Source organism: Anomaloglossus baeobatrachus, chromosome 2 (assembly GCF_048569485.1).
Source record: "Anomaloglossus baeobatrachus isolate aAnoBae1 chromosome 2, aAnoBae1.hap1, whole genome shotgun sequence".
Classification (NCBI taxonomy): Eukaryota; Metazoa; Chordata; class Amphibia; order Anura; family Aromobatidae; genus Anomaloglossus; species Anomaloglossus baeobatrachus.
In genome coordinates, this window is record NC_134354.1 from 99404514 (window position 1) to 99423357 (window position 18844).

Here is an 18844-nt window from a genome sequence, read left to right on the forward strand (position 1 = left end):
AAGGAAGGAGGTGGATGGGATGTTACGCCCCGCTCATCTCCGCCCCTCCGCTTCTATTGGCCGGCCGCTTAGTGACTCCACAGTGACGTCGCTATGATGCCGAACGCACCCCCTTGAAGGAGGGATTGTTCGGCGGTCACAGCTACGTCACTGACAAGGTATGTGCGTGTGACGCCGTAGCGATAATGTTCGCTACGGCAGCGATCACCAAATGTCGCACGTACGACCGGGGCGGGTGCTATCGCGCTCGACATCGCTAGCAAACACTAGCGTTGTCGCAGCGTGTAAAGCCCCCTTTAGTGCTATTGTCGGGGGCGGGGGGCCAGTTTCCCCGTCGCGGGGGCTGCTCGGGGAGATCGCGCTCGGATCCGGTGCCTTCTCCTCGGTGGCTCGAGTGGGCCGGACCCGGGGCTCGAGCAGCGCTCCTCGCTCACAAGTGAAAAGGGGAGGAATTGGACGTTTTGGGATATATAGAGTTCGTGACACCACCCACGGGTTGTGGTGATGGTGGGCACCACCGCTGCTGGTGACGGGTTTCCCGGGAGCGATGTCGGGGAGCAGCTAGGTGTTGACCCCTCCGTGGGTTGGGGCTATTGGTCCCGGGGCCCGGTAGGAGGGAGGGTTCCGTAGGATGGGTTTTGGCAGGGTGCAGGGTCGCGGTGCAGTGCAGCGCGGTGCCGGATGGCACAGGTGTACTCACTCAGACACAGATGGACAGAGTCTCTGGTAAACCAAATGGCTGGATGGACAGGGCCCGCAGCCGGCTACGGTGTTCTCACTGGATGGGTTGATGGTGGCTGTCATTTCCCTGCACCTGTGTTTTGTATCTTGACTCCAATGCCTGGGCAGCGATAGTCCGCTCCCCGGCGTATACGTGCCGGAGGAGCCTGTTTGCCCGCAGACACTGGCTCTGTGGATCTCTGGTCCTTGGAGGTGGCGCTTATCCGGAACGGTTGGGCTGTTGCCTTCAATCGGGACTTGGGTGGGAATGAACCCCTGAGGTCCAGACCGCAATCAGTAAATTTGACTAAAGGTGGGCTTCAAGCCTAGTCGGGGGTCTGAGTACCCTGCCTGGTGCTTGGCTCCAATCTGCTCCCCGGTTCGGTACCAGCGGGCCACCGCCCGACCCCGTTCCTACGGTTCCGCTGACCTTCACTAACTCCTGCAGACGGCCACCACCATCTGCCTACCTTGCTGGAAGTGCCTGGGCTCCAACCCAGACACCAACAGTTTCACTCCTCACTCTCTACTGCCCACAACTGGACTGACTACTGTGTTTTCCCGCCTCTAGGCCTGTGAACTCCTCGGTGGGCGGGGTCAACCGCCTGGCTCCGCCGCCACCTGGTGTGGACATCATCCCTGGAGGGTGGCAACAAGGATTTAATGTGTGACTGGTGTGACCTGTCCAGGGAGGGGGGTGTATGATGTTGTGTCTGTGACTACCTGGCTAGGCCAGGGCATCACACTATAGAAAGCAAATGTGCGATCAATGTTTCCCCTGAATTCACAGCTCTAGAGCCGGAGGATCAGCCACTAAGGATTCTGAGAAAGTTGAGTGACAGATGTTAAAGTAAATAAAAACTCTGCATTTTTAGAAATCCGGGAGAGACCCTGGAGATGTAATGGGGGTCGCGTCTTGTGTTATACAGCCTTGTATGAAAAACATAAAATATATAAATGGCACGCTCCAATAAACTATCTTAAGTGTGTAGTGTCTCACAGCAAGTCTCCTTTGGGTGATCTTGGTTCTGCTGTCATGCTTTGCACTGTACATCTCTCTCATCCCGTTATATACAGCCACTTACTGCAGTACATCACTCCTGTCAGCCCCATCCTGCAGTACATGGCTCCTCTCGTCTATATACAGCCCCCTCCTCTAGTACATGGCTCCTCTCATCTATATACAGCCTCCTCCCCTAGTACATGGTTCCCCTGCCTAATCCTCCTCCTTGTGCAGGACAGCGCCGCTATCAGTTCCCAATAACATGGGTCTCACCAGCCTGAGAATACCAGCCCCCAGCTGTGAGGCTTTATCTTGGCTGGGTATCAAATTGAGGGGGACTGCATGCCGTTTTTTAAAAAAATTATTTATGTATTTTATTGTACGATATAGATCCGCCCAATGGCTTCTGTGATTGGTTGCAGTCAGACAGCTGTCACTCAGCGTAGGGGCGTGTCTGACTGCAACCAATCATAGGCTCCGGTGGGTGGGAGAAGCAGTGAATATGAAATAAGCCTAATGAGCGGCCGGCACTTTCAGAAGCAGAAGAGGCCATGGGAGCAGTATGACAGTCGCGCTGCACCAGTGATTGGTGAGTATGAAGCGGAGAGAGACAGAGAGAAAGGGAGAGAGAATAGAGAAAAGTTGGTGACCTGCGTTTTTGTTGACAAAAATGCATCCAAAACGTAGTGCAAATGCACAGCTAACATTTTGGTTGCGTTTTGCAACACCTCATTCATTTCAATGGGTGAGAAAACGTGACCAAAACGCAAAAATAATGAACATGCTGCTTTTTTTGTCAAAGATTTTAACAAATATTTGTCAAACAAAACGTGCGGATGGAAATTGTGATTTCTCATAGACTTTCCTGGGGAAACAAAAGCATTCAGTTTGTCAATGACACAGTGCAATTTAAAACGCAAGATAAAACGCAACATGCGGACAGACCCTTAAGGCCCCGTTCGTTACACACAACGACGTGTCTAACGATATATCGCCCAGGTCACTGATTCCGTGACGCACATCCGGCATCGTCAGCGACATCGTTGTGTGTGTGACACCAACGAGCGAGTGTTAACAATGGAAAATACTCACCAAATCGACCATCGTTGACACGTCGTTCATTTTCAAAAAATCGTTGATTGTTTCCAGGTTGTTCGTCGTTCCCGAGGCAGCACACATGCTACGTGTGACACCCCGGGAACGATGAACTACAGCTTACCTGCGGCCGCCGGCAATGAGGATGGAAGGAGGTGGGCGGGATGTTATTGCCGCTCATCTCCGCCCCTCCGCTTCTATTGGGCGGCCGCTTAGTGACGCCGCACGAACCGCCCCCTTAGAAAGGAGGCGGTTCGTCGGCCACAGTGACGTCGCTAGGCAGGTAACTTCGTGTGACGGCTCCTAACGGTATTGTGCGCCATGGGCAGCAATTTGCCCGTGACGCACAAATGACGGGGGCGGGTACGCTCGCTAACGATATCGCTGCGTTTAAAGCCCCCTTTAGTGTTTCTAGTTGAACAGCGTAAAAGGAACCCTGAAAACTCATACACATTAGACTAATGGCGGGCGAATCCGCTACTGTTCTGTCTCTCTAGCTTCCTGTCTGTCCCTTACACTGTCTATCCCTTTCCCTGTCTGTCTCTTTCCCTGTCTGTCTCTTTCCCTGTCTGTCTCTTTCCCTGTCTGTCTCTTTCCCTGTCTGTCTCTTTCCCTGTCTGTCTCTTTCCCTGTCTGTCTCTTTCCCTGTCTGTCTCTTTCCCTGTCTGTCTATCTCTGTCCCTATCTTTCCTTGTCCCTATCTTTCCCTGTCTGTCTCTTTCCCTGTCTGTCTCTCTCCCTGTCTGTCTGTCTCTTTCTCTATCTGACTCTGTCTGTCTCTCTATGTCTCTTTCTCTATCTGTCTATGCACTGATATCATATTACCTCACACATAAGCTTCTTATACTAAGATGTCCTTTGTTGCTTATAGCAACCAATCACAGCTCCGTCCTATTAATGACCTGTAGCTCCCAGCGCCATTGACTTTAATGTAACCAGTTTTTTTGGTGAATAACTGTAAAGCGCAGGGTTACATTTTCCTCTCAAAATATAGTCTATGACGTTCCCTGAGTCACTTGAGGCGGCTGTGCAAAATTTTTTGATAGTACATGCGACAGTGCAGATTCCTTTAGCGAACATAAAGCACACATACACACATACCTACATACACTCAGCTTCAGGGGTGTAACGACCATGGTCGCAGAGGCTGCCATTGCGACAAGGCCCGGCAGGTTAGGGGCCCATCCTGCAGATCAACAGCCGGTTCTTCTCTGTGAGATATGAGCTGCGCTGTTCTGTGGCAGACTACATGAGTCATGGGGGCCTAGTGTCAGCGGTGGCGGCACTGGGCCCCCCTTGCCAGTCATCGCATACAGCAATGATGAAACATGGAGAGGCCGCTCCATCATTCTCGCCCTGTGCCTGCACGGTGACGTCACTCCTATGCTGTGCTATATTGATTATATAACTGTATCTTGAATATGTTTTGGTAAACAGCTAAAATGCCAAAACCTGTGTCACTATCCAAATATTAATGGACTTAACTGTATGTCTGCTGATCTGAAACCAACTAATGGTGGCTACACAAAATACTCACTTTGGGCACAATTAATGGAGAGCAAAACTGTAACCAACCCCAGCACTGACTGACAGCTGGTTCTAATGCTGAGCTGCTGTCAGTCAGTGTTGGGAGCCGTTACAGCCACCACTCTTCATGCACACAGCTGAAACTGAACCCATGCCGGCGCCACCCCTAAAGGACACTTAACACACAGCAACATCGTGAAAGCACCCGCCCCCGTCGGTTGTGCGTCTTGGGCAAATCACTGCCCGTGGCGCACAACATCGCAAGTAACGGTCACATGTACTTACGTGCCTGGCGACGTCACTCTTTCTAAGGGGGCGGTTCGTGCGGCGTCACAGTGACATCACTAAGCGGACGCCCAATAAAAGTGGAGGGGCAGAGATGAGTGAGTGTAACATCCCGCCCACCTCCTTCCTTCTTCATTGCCGACGTCCGCAGGTACGGTGATGTTCCTCGTTCCTGAGGTGTCACACAGAGTGATGTGTGCTGCCGCAGGAACGACGAACAACCTGCGTTCTGCAACAGCAACGATAATTGGGATTAGAACGATGCGTCAACGATCAACGATAAGGTAAGTCATTTTGATCGTTAACGGTTGTTCGTGCGTTTCACACGCAACGACATCGCTAACGAGGCCGGATGTGCGTCACGAGTTCCGTGACCCCAACGACATCTCGTTAGCGATGTCGTTGCGTGTAAAGTGGCCTTAAGACAGAAGCCTGAATACTGCTGGGGAGAATAAAGTTGCTTTTGCAGGAGCTGGGCACCTTCAAAACACTATTAACCTGCAGATTAACCCTTATCTAATAGCATTTTTTCATGTGAGAGGTACCCTTTAAAGTGAATGATCAAAAGAAAATATAAATTCAATCAATATTTTCTGTGATCGTCCTTTGCCTTCAAAACAACATCCATTCCTCTAGGTACACTTGCACACAGTTTTTACAGAACTTGACAGTGATGTTTGGGAAACAGACCAAAGATCCAGGATATATAAAATGTCCCCTGTGCAAGAACAATATATGTGCCCTTTGCAGTCCAATAGCTCATCATAATGCACAATCACACCTACTTTGGTGATATAAGTCCCCTTTACTTTTTGTTTTCATGTAATCCTAGACAGTCTCATTGCTGAAGGCTGTTCATGTCATCACTTCCAGAGCTCCTTGCTCTTCCTTATGCTGGGTCTTAATGACATTGGCTGTATGTTTGGTGTCGGTGTCTTCCTGCAAAATAAATTTGGAACTGATCAAACACTTCCCTGATGATACTGCATGATGGATATCTGAGTCGTATTTTTTATATATACATATCTGTTTGAAAAATATTTTTCTAAGAGGTTTTTTTTACATTTTTTACTGGTCCCCCTGGGTGACCTAAATCTATGGTCTAGTTCTCTTATGACGTATAAGGGGTGTACCGATCAAGCCAAGAATCATACACCCAGTTTCACTGTAGGAGGGTAGAAAGGATATTCGGCAGAAACGCTGCGATCACGATAAAACCAAAAATTTTATTCACAAAATATAAAAAGTTCCATCCGTATCTGAGGTCCATGTTAAAATGCAGTGAAAAGATACAAAAAGGAGGCGTTTCGGACTCTATGTCCTTATTCTCCCTCGTTTCGGACTCTATGTGCGTATTCTCTTTCACTGTGTATTGTTAAGGAGACGGAATACATTATGTTGGGGCCTCATATTTTGCCTGGAAGCCCCAGTTGACACTTCTAATTCTAGTTGCAAAATATACTTGATTTGTATCAAACCATAACACCAAACTATCCAAGGCATTGTATGTTTGACAATCACAGAGTTACCTATTCATGGGGACATAATGAGCATTCTTTAATGTAAACAGAACAGATTGTTGTTCTCCTGGAAAGCACCAGGCAATAATACAGATTGGGTTTGTTCTGTAATATTTGTTCTTCGTCTTGTTCTAGTATAATTTGGAGAAATAAACTATTCATAATGCAAAAGCTAATATACAGCTTAAAGCCCTGTCCAGTGAAGCACTGGCGTCCCTGCACTCCTTGCTCCTGCAAGGACGCCGCCGTTGCTGGTTCCCTCCATGCTGCCCGGCGTCTCTTTGCTCCTCTTTGTGGTTGTCTCCTACTTCCCCCTTCTGGGGCATGTGTGCATGGCACAGGGCCTCCACGAGTGCTTCTCGGGCATGCGCGTGCACTGCTGCCCTTCTCTTAAAGGGCCAGTGCATCACTCCCAGGAAGTGCCTCTTAGCCTATTGATAAAAGGCACTAGGTACTTAAGGCACTCTCCCACTAGGGGATGTGCCTGCTCAATACCCTAGTTTAGCTAGTTAGTGTCCAGTATCCTAGCCAATTAGTTATCAGGTCCCCTTTTCTGTCCTATCCTGCCCTGTTGGCTCCTGGTTCCAGTCCTGTCCTGCCTGTATCTGCTACCTGTCCATCCAGTCCTGTTGGTACCTGATACCTGTCGGTCCTGTCCTGTTGGTACTAGTGACTGTGTCCGTCCTGGCCATGCCATTCACCTCAACCATCCCGGTGGTTTCAGCCTTGTTAGTGCCTCTGCCTGTCCTTCCTGGCTGCACCATTTGCCTCAGCTATCCCAGAGGTCCTAGCCTTTCTAGTGACTCTGCATGTCCGTCCTGGCCGTCCCATCTTTCTCAGCCATCCCAGTGGTCCCAGCCTTGCTAGTGACTGTGCCTGTCCATCCTGGCCGTACCATCTGCCTCTGCTACCCTGGTGGTCCCTGTTTACTATAGTGACTCAGCTTGTCAACACCTGTGTATCCGTTCCTACCCTGGGGGTCAGCTGCCACAGTCCCGGACTCTACCCTATTAAAAGGGTAGGACTGGGGTCCCCTGTGGTCCAGTGGATCCACTTTTGCTCGCCACAGCACCATCCCCAGTTCTGAGTGTTACATCCAGCTTTAAAGGGAGTCAGTCATCCCAAAACACAATTTAAACAGAGAACATATTAAGATAAACATGGATTTCAGAGAAATCCACATTTTTCTGAATATGTAATTGAGCAGTCAAAATCTGCCTGCAGATCTTGTTGTAAATGACAGGAGGCGTTACCAGTGTGAGACATGTAGGTCAGGAGAGCAGACTGTCAGTCATTACATGTCTCACATTAGTAAATCCACCTCTTACACATTAGATATCCTGTAACTACATAAAGGTTTTAAAATATTATTTCCTCAAAATAGATAAGCAATTTTACAATAAGACTTTAATACAAATCTCCTACCATTTTATACCATCAGCTTCAGTTTCATGTCCACTGACTGCCCCCAGTATGCATGTGAGGTGAGAAATTTCAGTACCGCAAATGATCACTGTCAGCCATCTCCAAAGGGGAGATCTGAGTATATATATATATATATATATATATATATATATATATATATATATATATATATATATATATATATAATTTCAGAAGTTAAAGGCATAAAACGTAAAAGTTAGAAAATTGTGATTTAAAAATATGTACCAAATGCCTGATATTTAACCTAAAAAATCCAGACATTATAGGCAACAACTCGAAGATACATTAGAACACAGAGCGCAAGAGTCTTTAAATTTACCAAAATATAGAAATACCCCATAGACACCGTGATACAAATGTATAAAACATTTTATTTTTTATTTTATAGTGCACAGGGTATTGCAGTACATACAAAACAATTCATGAAAAAACCAGATTGAGTAGGTGAAGGAAGAGGGGAGACCCCCACGTGACCCAGGAAATATGTCAAAAGTTATATCGGACCTGCTAGACCGGATAAATCTAAATCTTATTCTAGCAACCTCATGCCCATAAAAATGATCCTATATAGGGGCAAACACATCCATTGTGCCGCTAAATCACGGACCCATAGCCTAGGCCTATGACCTTAAATCAGGTCATGACTCAGAAGGCCCATATGCAAGGCTGCACAATGGATGGAATACTCCTTAGGGCACGGTTATCGCAAATACAACCATACAAGAGTAGAAAAATAGAAAGTGCCCAAGCAGTATCGTATTAGTTAGTCATTTTGGTAAATTTAAAGACTCTTGCGCTCTGTGTTCAAATGCCTGATATTGTTAGAAATAAACTTACCACTAATAAGTACAAAGGGGCACGAAAAAATAAACCTAACTCAATCACTGGGAAATGTTGAAGCGTTCCAGTTATTACCGTATAAAGTGACACTGGCCAGAATTGAAAAATTTATATAAAGAAGAAAATGGCACTTCCTTCGTATAATTTCAAAGGATGCTGGGGTGCACTTCAGGTTCCAAGGCCATGTAAACAAGAAGTAACAAGGCACTCCCAGAATGTGATGAAAGATATATTTATTAATGTTCTTGACAACAAGAACGTTTTCGGCCCAAAATTGGACCTTCCTCAGTAGCACATATGTGAGGAGGAACGTAGTGTGGACTGCAGGCGCGGAATCCAGCCCCCATGCAGCGGTGGATTCCGCGCCTGCAGTCCACACTACGTTCCTCCTCACATATGTGCTACTGAGGAAGGTCCAATTTTGGGCCGAAAACGTTCTTGTTGTCAAGCACATTAATAAATATATCTTTCATCACATTCTGGGAGTGCCTTGTTACTTCTTGTTTAGAATTGAAAAATTTGGCCTGGTCAGGAAGGTGAATACAGGCTTGGAGATGAAGGGGTTAATGCCTTTCCTTTGATTTAGGAATTTATTGGTCCAATGTTGGTTATTAATCATGTCCGCAATTTGCAATTGTGAATGAAAGTTAATTGAAGATTACGTTAATATTTACATGTAGTCAAGATACTCTGAAACTTTAGAGATGAGATAAATTCACAGCTTCGCAGAAATATGCAACCATTATATTATTACTTCTTTGCTAAGCACATACTTTTTTTTTACTATTATTTTTTTTTTTCATGATGTGCACGGATGGAGTTAAATTGTATGACAGTTTTAAAGACCGGGTCGTTCCAGATACGGCAATACCAAAAGTGTACTGCGTTCTGCACCTCCGCAGTAGAAACACAGGCCCACGGCTCAACGATGGTCTGACATTGTTCAGACTTCTTCACATGGTCAACCTCCATAGGTTTGGGAGCATGAGCTGCAACTGGAAGCTGGGACACCAGCGGCCTCTGGAGGGATGGAGCCAGATGTATAAGACCCCATCGCATTTCACCTCCAAGCAAGCGCCTCCCCACCAAGGTGTGACATCAGGAAAGCCACTTTGGCCTGCTCCGAAGTGAACCGACGTGGCAAAAGTTCAAAGTGCAAGGAGCACTGATAACTGAACTCTCGCCATTGCTTGGGATCACCGTCAAAACGTAGTGGAGCAAACAAACAGGGCCAGGATTCTGTTGGTACCGGAGCTGCTGGATGGACAGATGCATATGACACAGCCAGATCCAGGTCATTCAGACGTTCATGATCCACAGAAAGGACAGTATCTATTCTTGCTGTTTCCGCATCTGTGACATCTCGTGGTCAAGCGCTGGCAGCGAAAGGGTATAGGAATCCATGGACAGCACAAACTGTAACGCTCACCGCCGGTGTTGTTTTTAAGGTGGCCGGTGGGAGTGCACTCACTGGATCACAGGGGAGACCCAGGATTACCCTTTAGTGAGAGGGGCATAACTAAGCACCTGTCGCAAGGCAGCTCACCCACAGGAGACAAAACAGACTCAGGTAGAGACTCAGGTGCAGGCAGGTACTGGATGGCTGAGGCACATAGAAACCCGGATATAGATAGGTATGGTAGGCATGATAGGGACAGGTAGGTATAGGAAGACAGGTACAAGTACAGCTAATGGGACAGAAGCACGGGACCTGACAACTAACTAGCAGACTGTAAGACTAACTAGAAGCGTTGCACAGGCACCTCCCCTAATGGGAGGTGACTTAAATACATTGGCTGAGAGGCATTTTTGGGAAATGGTACCCCGGCCCTTTAAGAAGAGGGCCTGAGTTTGTGTGCATGCCGTAAGTGCATACCCATAGGTTCTGTGCGTCGGGCACAGGCCCCAGGAGGAGAAAAGATAAAGTAGCATACGTGGACGGCGCAAGGAAGTATTGGGAGGACACTGTCTGGCCGTGAGGGTGAGTGAGCCGGCTTCCCTGCAGGGATGCCAGACTTACAGCCATAAATAACTAAACTTTATTTTCATACAAATATGCAAATGTGACGCCCTGGACAAGCCAGGGGTCACAGGTAATGGCATCACCACACCCTACACCCCGGTTAGGCACACCTAAGCTAGACCTGAAATCCTTGTTGCCTTCCTCCAGGGGCTGATGTCCACACCAGGGGGTGGAGCCAGGCGGCTGGTGTCCGCCCACCAAGGAGTTCACAGTGCTGGAGGCAGGAAAACCAGGCAGAGATTAGGTTTGGAGTTTGAAGTAGAAGGAGGGACAGTAGTGAAAGAGAAAAAGTGACAGTTTGAAAGCCTGAAGTTGGTCCGGGTGTGTGCCCCGGACCGAGACAGCAAGGTTAGCAGATGGCGGTGACCGTCTGCAGGAGTGGCCTATCGGAGTTACCGTAAGGACCGCGGACGGGTGGTGGCCCGGCGGTACCGGACCGGTACACAAGGAGAAGCCAGCACCATTGGCAGGGGCCTTTTGGATCCCGGCAAGGCTAGGAGTCGCCATGAATTTGCCAAATCCGTCAGTGAAGGGGACCTCCAGGTCTCCAAACAACTAAGTCCCGATTGAAGGCAACCGTCCAACCGTATGAGAGAGACACCGCCACCGCCAAGGCACCAGTTTCTCAGGGCCAGCGCCTGCGGGCAAAGAGGGGCTCCTCCGGCCCATATCCAAGTCGGGGAGCGGGTTACCGGTGGGAATCCATTGCTACCAACATTGAACATAGGTGCAGGAAAAGAGACAGTCACCGTTACCTACCGGGGAAAAGCAACAGCAGCCGTCCGTGGGAACCGTCTTTCCAGCCGTGTGTTTTACCGAGAACTGTGTCATCATTACTGGCTGAGTGAGTACCACCGTGCCGTGAGGCACAGCGCTGCCCCCGTGACCCTGCACCTCACCAGGCCCCGCACCTGGCCTGCCATCCCTCATCCTCCATCCCATCACTGGGCCCCGGGACAACCAACCCCTACCCACGGAGGGGAGAACTAACAACTCTGCTGTTCCCTGTCACCGCTCCCGGGAACCCCATACAGAGCAGCGGTGGTGTTACCAAAAATCACCACAACCGTGGGTGGCGTCACGGACAATAAATCCCCAAAACCAAACCCCTTTTCACCCGGGATCCGGCCCATCGCTCGAGCCACTGAGCAGCAGCGGCCGCAGCAGCAGCGGCAGCCGGACCCGAGCAGTGGGAGAGCGCAGCGTCCCCTCCTCCGACCGCGACACAAACTTTATGAACTACAGAAAAAATAATCACAAACAATTGCCAAAAGAATAACTATTAAAAATCCATGTAGACAGTGTGGTCATAGTAGTTGCTCTCAAAATAGCATAATATAATATCAGAAACAACAATAGATATATTAATAAACCAGTTGAAGCACAATAATGGGAACTACAGACAAGAAAATATAATAAACATGATGTCACAATAAAAATTCATCATGATAGTGTGATATAGCACAAAGGATAAACTCCACTGAAATTATAATAATATTGTATTGTATATGATATATATATTATATATTGTACAAAACAACTTTATAATAATCTGACCATAAAAGTTGTGCTAATCACCTAGAAAAAGAAAAATGCTTTGTAATCATGGAAGATAATTCATACAATATCCACCGCATGCCATAATAAGTGGGCCAAGTGAATCACACCACACACTATTCCTCGTTTCGCTTATAGCTTTGTCAGGGGAACCTTTATTGTAAACACACAAATAGACACCAGGCAGCATCTTTGGCTCATGTTAGCCATCCAACACCATAGGCTATGTGCGCACGTTGCGTAAAAACATGCAGTTACGCTGCGCTTTGTAGCGCAGCGTAACTGCATGCGTCCTGCGTCCCCTGCACAGTCTATGGAGATTGTGCAGGGGCCGTGCGCACGTGGCGTCTAAGAGCGCAGCGCTTCGGCTACTGCCGAAGTGCTGCGCAAAAAGAAGTGACATGTCACTTCTTTCCTGCGCTTTGCCGGCAGCTCCTGCTCTGTCTATGGCAGGAGCTGCAGGCAGAGCGCATGGAATCGGCGCTCACTACGGACATTTCTGCAGCGATCTAAAGCGCACATGTGCTCTTCAGATCGCTGCAGAAATATCTGCAGGGCTAGTACGCAACGTGCGCACATAGCCTTACCCTCACCATCTCTCGGAAGTCACATTGCACATATCATAATCCTGGAAAGAATATGTAGAGTACCCATAGAATAGAAATTGTATACTGTCTAAATTGTAGATTACAGGATCGCTTACTATAGACGCTGATGTGCCCTAGCAGTGGTCATAGTACTGGTGTACATATGATCAGCACTCAGACAGAAATTACAGCCGACTAAGCATGGCCTTTTTGCTGTTAGAAAAAAAAAATGAATTGCAGACATTTTTTAGCTTCACCTTGTGGCTTAATGTTCTATAGCTGCGTTACAGAAAACTGGTAAAACTGGTTTTTCTCGGTGGCTAATCAAGTTTACATAAGAAATGTATACACATCCTTGCAGACAGAGCGGCCTCCAGAGGCTTGTTGGACCTTGGACAATAGAGTCCAAGTGGGTCCCTTTAGCATGGTGAGTCACATGCAGCATTAAAATTGCAAAAACTACAGACATTACACATCTTAAGTCAAGTTCCCACAATGAATATTTGTTGCTGCAGACGTTCTGTAGTATTTCTGCACCAATTAGCTAAATTAGGCAACTTGTATTTTTGAGTGCTTTTCTTTACATGCGTTTTCAGTTGCATTTTTTTTATTTCTTTTTGGTATGTTCAGTTTAAATAAAACTGCTTTATTTAATATAATTATATAATTTTATATAATTTCCGTTTGCCCAGTCTCTTAACTATACTAAAACTTTATTGATAAAGTCATGTGAATTACAGGCATTTTTACTGCCCTTCCTCTGCGGATTTTATACACAGATTTTCTGCATCTCATGCAAGTCTATTAAAGGAGAAGAAAGACAATGCATAAAGGGAGCACACCACCACAAACCACAATTCATTATTTATTTTATTAGTACAAATAATACACGAGTTAAAACCACATAAAATCAACAAATGCCAAAGATGTTCTACATTAGGTAACAGTAGAGTGTACATGTCCCCATTAATATTTGAAAAATATACAGGTTACACAAAGTCTGCAATAGTGTCACAAAATAAGGCAAATAGTGGACAAATCGGGAAAACACAATCTATAATCAATACTATAATACACTGGATACCAGCTAAGTATGTGTCGTCTACAAACTGGTTGACACACAAATCATACACTCAATACCAAACCTGCTGGTTCTTCCCTGTAGGGGAAGTGGAGAGATCCAGTGTAATGTATGGACCGATACCCACTTGTGACAATGGACCCTTCCTGATGAAGCCGCACATGCAGTGACAATACACGTCAGAGGATCATTATGCCATTCCAGCCCCCCGTTATAATTAGCTGCCTGAGTTCCAAGCGCTGCCGGTCACTAGACAAATATCAGGATTAGTGATGAGCGAGTATGCTTGTCACTACTCGGTACTCGCACGAGTATCACTGTACTCGGGCTACTCGGCGGGGACCGAGTAATCTCGCGATACTCGTGCTGTACTCGTGGTCTTCATCCCTGCATGTTGGCGCTCTTTTGAGAGCCAGCCCTCATGCAGGGATTGGCTGGCAGACCACTGCAATGCCACAGCCCTGTTAGTTGTGGAATTGCAGTGATTGGCCGGCCCGCACAGCGTGACCGAGCCTTTATACCGGCGGGCGCGCTGTGCTCTGCACACAGCCATCTCATATTCCCTGCTTTCCCCGCCCACAGGCGCCTATGATTGGTTGCAGTGAGACACGCCCCCACGCTGAGTGACAGGTGTCTCACTGCACCCAATCACAGCAGCCGGTGGGCGTGTCTATACTGTGCAGTAAAATAAATAAATAATTAAAAAAACCAGCGTGCGGTCCCCCCAATTTTAATACCAGCCAGATAAAGCCATACGGCTGAAGGCTGGTATTCTCAGGATGGGCAGCGCCACGTTATGGGGAGCCCCCCAGCCTAACAATATCAGTCAGCAGCCGCCCAGAATTGCCGCATACATTAGATGCGACAGTTCTGGGACTGTACCCGGCTCTTCCCAATTTACCCTAGTGCGTTGACAAATCGGGGTAATAAGGAGTTAATGGCAGCCCATAGCTGCCACTAAATCCTAGATTAATCATGTCAGGCGTCTCCCCGAGATTCCTTCCATGATTAATCTGTAAATTACAGTTAAAAAACACACACCCGAAAAATCCTTTATTAGAAATAAAAAACAATAACAAAGTCCCTCATCACCAATTTATTAACCCCGACAAACCCTCCATGTCCGGCGTACTCCACGGACCTCCAGCGTGGCATCCAGCTCTGCTACATGCAGGTGACAGGAGCTGCAGAATACACCGCCGCTCCTGTCAGCTTCACACAGCAACTGAGGTGAGTAGCGCGATCAGCTGCTGTCAGTCAGGTAACTCACGGCCACCGCTGGATCCAGCGGTGGCCGCGATTAACCTCAGTGACAGCTCAGCTGATCGCGCTACTCACCTCAGTTGCTGCGTGGAGCTGACCCTGACCGGTGCGGCGGTGAGTAGCGCGATTAGCTGAGCTGTCACTGAGGTTAATCGCGGCCACCGCTGTATCCAGTGACAGCGGGTAACCTCAGTGACAGCTCAGCTGATCGCGCGGCTGTCTTCATTAGCTGCGTGGAGGTGACAGGAGTGGCTGTGTCTGCTGCAGCTCCGGTCACCTCCATGCACAGCGCTGGATGCGACGCTAGACCATCCTGGATTACGCCGGACATGGAGGGCTTTTTGGGGCTGATTAAAGTGGTTAACCAGGGTATATGTTTGTGTTTTTTATTTCTAATAAATGATTTTTTCGGGTGTGTGTGTTTATTTACTGTAATTTACAGATTAATCATGGAAGGTATCTCATAGACGCCTGACATGATTAATCTAGGACTTATTGGCAGCTATGGGCTGCCAATAACTCCTTATTACCCCGATTTGCCAACGCACCAGGGCAAATCGGGAAGAGCCGGGTACAGTCCCAGAACTGTCGCATATTGTCACGGCCAGGTGGACGGGCAGACCCAGGAGGTGGATCCACTGGGCCGAACTCCTAGATGGTAGTAAAGAGTCCGGTAGCTGGAACACTATAAACAGCAGAACAGTCCGTGCACACGAGTATAGCGGAGAAGTCCCTGGGACCACGGAGTCACGGGTGGTAGTCCGGGTGACGCAGCTCAGGTTCGGAAGCCGAGATGATGTCAGGCGGGGTCCGGAACCTTTGGAGCGAGATGACGGGTCACCGCAGGGATCCGAGATGGTGCGGACTGTCAGGATGGCAGATGGACAGCGTTCGGGGTTCAGGATACGGCAGGACTGGATGGCGAGGCAGGCACGGCTCTACAAGAGAGATAGGTGAGTATATGCACAGAGACACCAGGAGACCTGACTCCTAGCTTAGGAAACACGAAGATCAGGCCCCGCCCCCTTGGACAATAACCCCCTTTATACCCTGTACCTGTTTAGCCTCATTTCCTGTTAATGGACGCTGGCCCTTTAAGAAAGGGTCAGTGACCGCGCGCGCGCCCTAATGCGCATGCGCGCCGCCCGGGTGCCAGAAGCCAGGGAAGGAAGCTGAGAGGAGGACGCAGGGGAGCCGGCCAGGGCCTGGGAAGCCGTCGGGCGCCGGGATCGGAGACCAGGGGACCTGGGAAGGACGGGCACCGGAGGCTGGAGAGCGGGGAGCGTGGCAGGTGAGCCGGGGAGCGAGGGTGAGGACCCGGGGAGCGGAACCGAGGACCCGGGGAGCGTGACAGTACCCCCCCCCCCCACGCCCCCCTCCCCGCAACCGGGACATGAAGGCACGGATCAGAGGAGTGCCCACGTTCTCCCTGGGCTCCCAGGACCTATCCTCAGGACCATACCCTTCCCAGTCCACCAGGAAGAACTGTCGACCTCGTACGGTCTTCATGGCCACGATATCCCTTACCGCATAGATGTCGTCATCGGCAATAGGTGGAGGAGCCGGACTGGCAGCAGCGGAGAAGGGACCAAGGACAACCGGCTTGAGCAGGGAGACGTGGAATGAGTTGGGTATCCTCATCGTGGCCGGGAGTTGTAGCTTGTAGGAGACCTCATTGATCTTGTTGAGGACTTTAAACGGCCCAATGTAGCGAGGACCCAGCTTGTATGATGGTATCTTCAGGCGGACGTACTGGGAAGCAAGCCAGACGAGATCTCCAGGAGAGAAACACGGAGGGTCCAGACGTTTCTTGTCTGCGTGTCTTTTCATCCGCAGGGAAGCACGCCCAAGGGACGCTTTGACAGAGTCCCAAATGGTTGCAAAGTCACGGGCTACTGTATCTGCAGCAGGGACATCCGAAGAAGGGGATACAGGCAATGGGATGGAAGGCTGAAGTCCGTAAACGACATGGAAGGGAGAGCTGGAGGACGACTCACTGATGTGGTGGTTGTGGGAGAATTCAGCCCAAGGAAGAAGAGCGGACCAGTCGTCGTGATGGGCGTTAACATAGTGACGTAAGAAAGAGGTCAAGATTTGATTGACCCTCTCTACCTGGCCATTAGACTGAGGATGGTATGCAGATGAAAAGTCCAGAGTCACTCCCAGATGTTTACAGAGAGCCCTCCAGAAGCGGGAGGTGAACTGAGTTCCTCTGTCGGATACGATGTGTAATGGAAAGCCATGCAAGCGGAAGATGTGTTGTATATAGGCGTCCGCGAGTTCCTGAGCAGAGGGCAGTCCGGCCATAGGGACGAAGTGAGCCATTTTGGAGAACCGATCCACCACGACCCATATGACTGTGTGCCCGGAGGATAATGGCAAGTCCGTAATAAAGTCCATCGCTATGTGTTGCCATGGAACTGAGGGTATAGGCAGAGGCAGAAGACGGCCATATGGCAGGTGCTTGGGCGTCTTGTTCCTGGCACAAGAGGAGCAGGCAGAGACAAAAGCAGCGACGTCCGTGCGAAGGGATGGCCACCAGTAATGGCGTACAATCGCACCCCATGTTCTCTTCTGACCTGCATGACCGGCTGTTTTTGAGGCATGACCCCAGTGTAAGACTTTTTGCCTGTCGGTCTCGGAGACATAGGTCTTCCCGGGCGGTATCTGGGCCAGGGTGACAGGGGCCACCGGAATGATTTTACTAGGACAAATGATGGGTTGGGTAGTCTCTTCCTCCTGCTCCATGGGCATGAAAGACCTGGGCAAGGCATCAGCGCGTACATTCTTGTCCGCGGGTCGGAAGTGAAGCTGGAAATCAAACCTGGCAAAGAATAGGGACCACCTGGCTTGCCGTGGGTTCAGACGCTGAGCGGACCGTAGGTATTCCAAGTTCTTGTGGTCCGTGTAAATAATCACGGGGTACACTGCACCTTCCAGGAGGTAGCGCCATTCCTCCAAAGCCAGTTTGACTGCCAAGAGCTCTCGGTCACCGATGGTGTAGTTGCGTTCAGGCGCTGAGAAGCCCTTGGAGAAGAATCCACAAGTCACCATCTTCCCGGAGGAGGACTTTTGCATGAGCACTGCTCCGGCTCCTGAGGAGGAGGCATCCACCTCCAAGGTGAACTGGCGGTTTAACTCCGGACGGTGGAGTACAGGAGAGGAAGCAAAAGCCCGCTTCAGAGAGCCAAACGCGGCGTCAGCCGCAGGTGACCAGTCCTTTGGATTAGCCTCCTTCTTAGTCAAAGCGGAGAGAGGAGCAGTCAAGGCAGAGAAGTGAGGGATAAACTGGCGGTAGTAGTTGGCGAATCCCAGGAAGCGTTGGATTGCCTTCAGTCCAGAAGGAGGAGGCCAGTTGAGAATGGCGGAGACCTTCTTGGGATCCATCTGCAGTCCAGTATCAGAGATGATGTACCCCAGAAAGGGGAGAGAAGACTGCTCAAAGACACACTTCTCATACTTTGCGTACAGACGATTCTCTCTCAGTCTTTGTAGAACCAGCTGTACGTTTTCTCTGTGGGTTTGGAGGTCCGGAGAGAAGACAAGGATGTCATCTAGATACACTACCACACAGATGTAGAGAAGGTCCCGGAACACGTCGTTCACCAGTTCTTGAAAGACGGCAGGAGCGTTACACAGGCCGAAGGGCATCACGCAGTATTCATAATGTCCATCGCGCGTATTGAACGCGGTTTTCCATTCGTCACCAGAGCGGATGCGTACCAGATTGTAAGCACCCCGAAGATCCAGCTTGGTGAACACACGAGCTCCTCTAAGCCGGTCAAACAATTCGGGAATGAGCGGCAGAGGGTACTTGTTTTTTACGGTGATTTGATTCAGACCCCGGTAGTCTATGCATGGGCGTAAGTCGCCCTCTTTCTTCTTGACAAAGAAGAA

At 49.1% G+C, this 18844-nt stretch overlaps 2 long non-coding RNA genes across 2 annotated transcripts in view; one reads left to right on the forward strand and one right to left on the reverse strand.

Moving 5' to 3' along the window:
* The window catches only part of LOC142283911 (uncharacterized), a 79225-nt gene that overhangs the window by 22019 nt on the left and 38362 nt on the right, over positions 1–18844 (forward strand). The window lies entirely within an intron of this gene.
* Positions 1–18844, reverse strand: part of LOC142283900 (uncharacterized) — a 75649-nt gene that overhangs the window by 7768 nt on the left and 49037 nt on the right. Inside the window, exon 2 of the long non-coding RNA XR_012745480.1 lies at positions 5416–5569. This is a non-coding gene — a long non-coding RNA (uncharacterized LOC142283900). The remainder of the gene's footprint in view (positions 1–5415; positions 5570–18844) is intronic.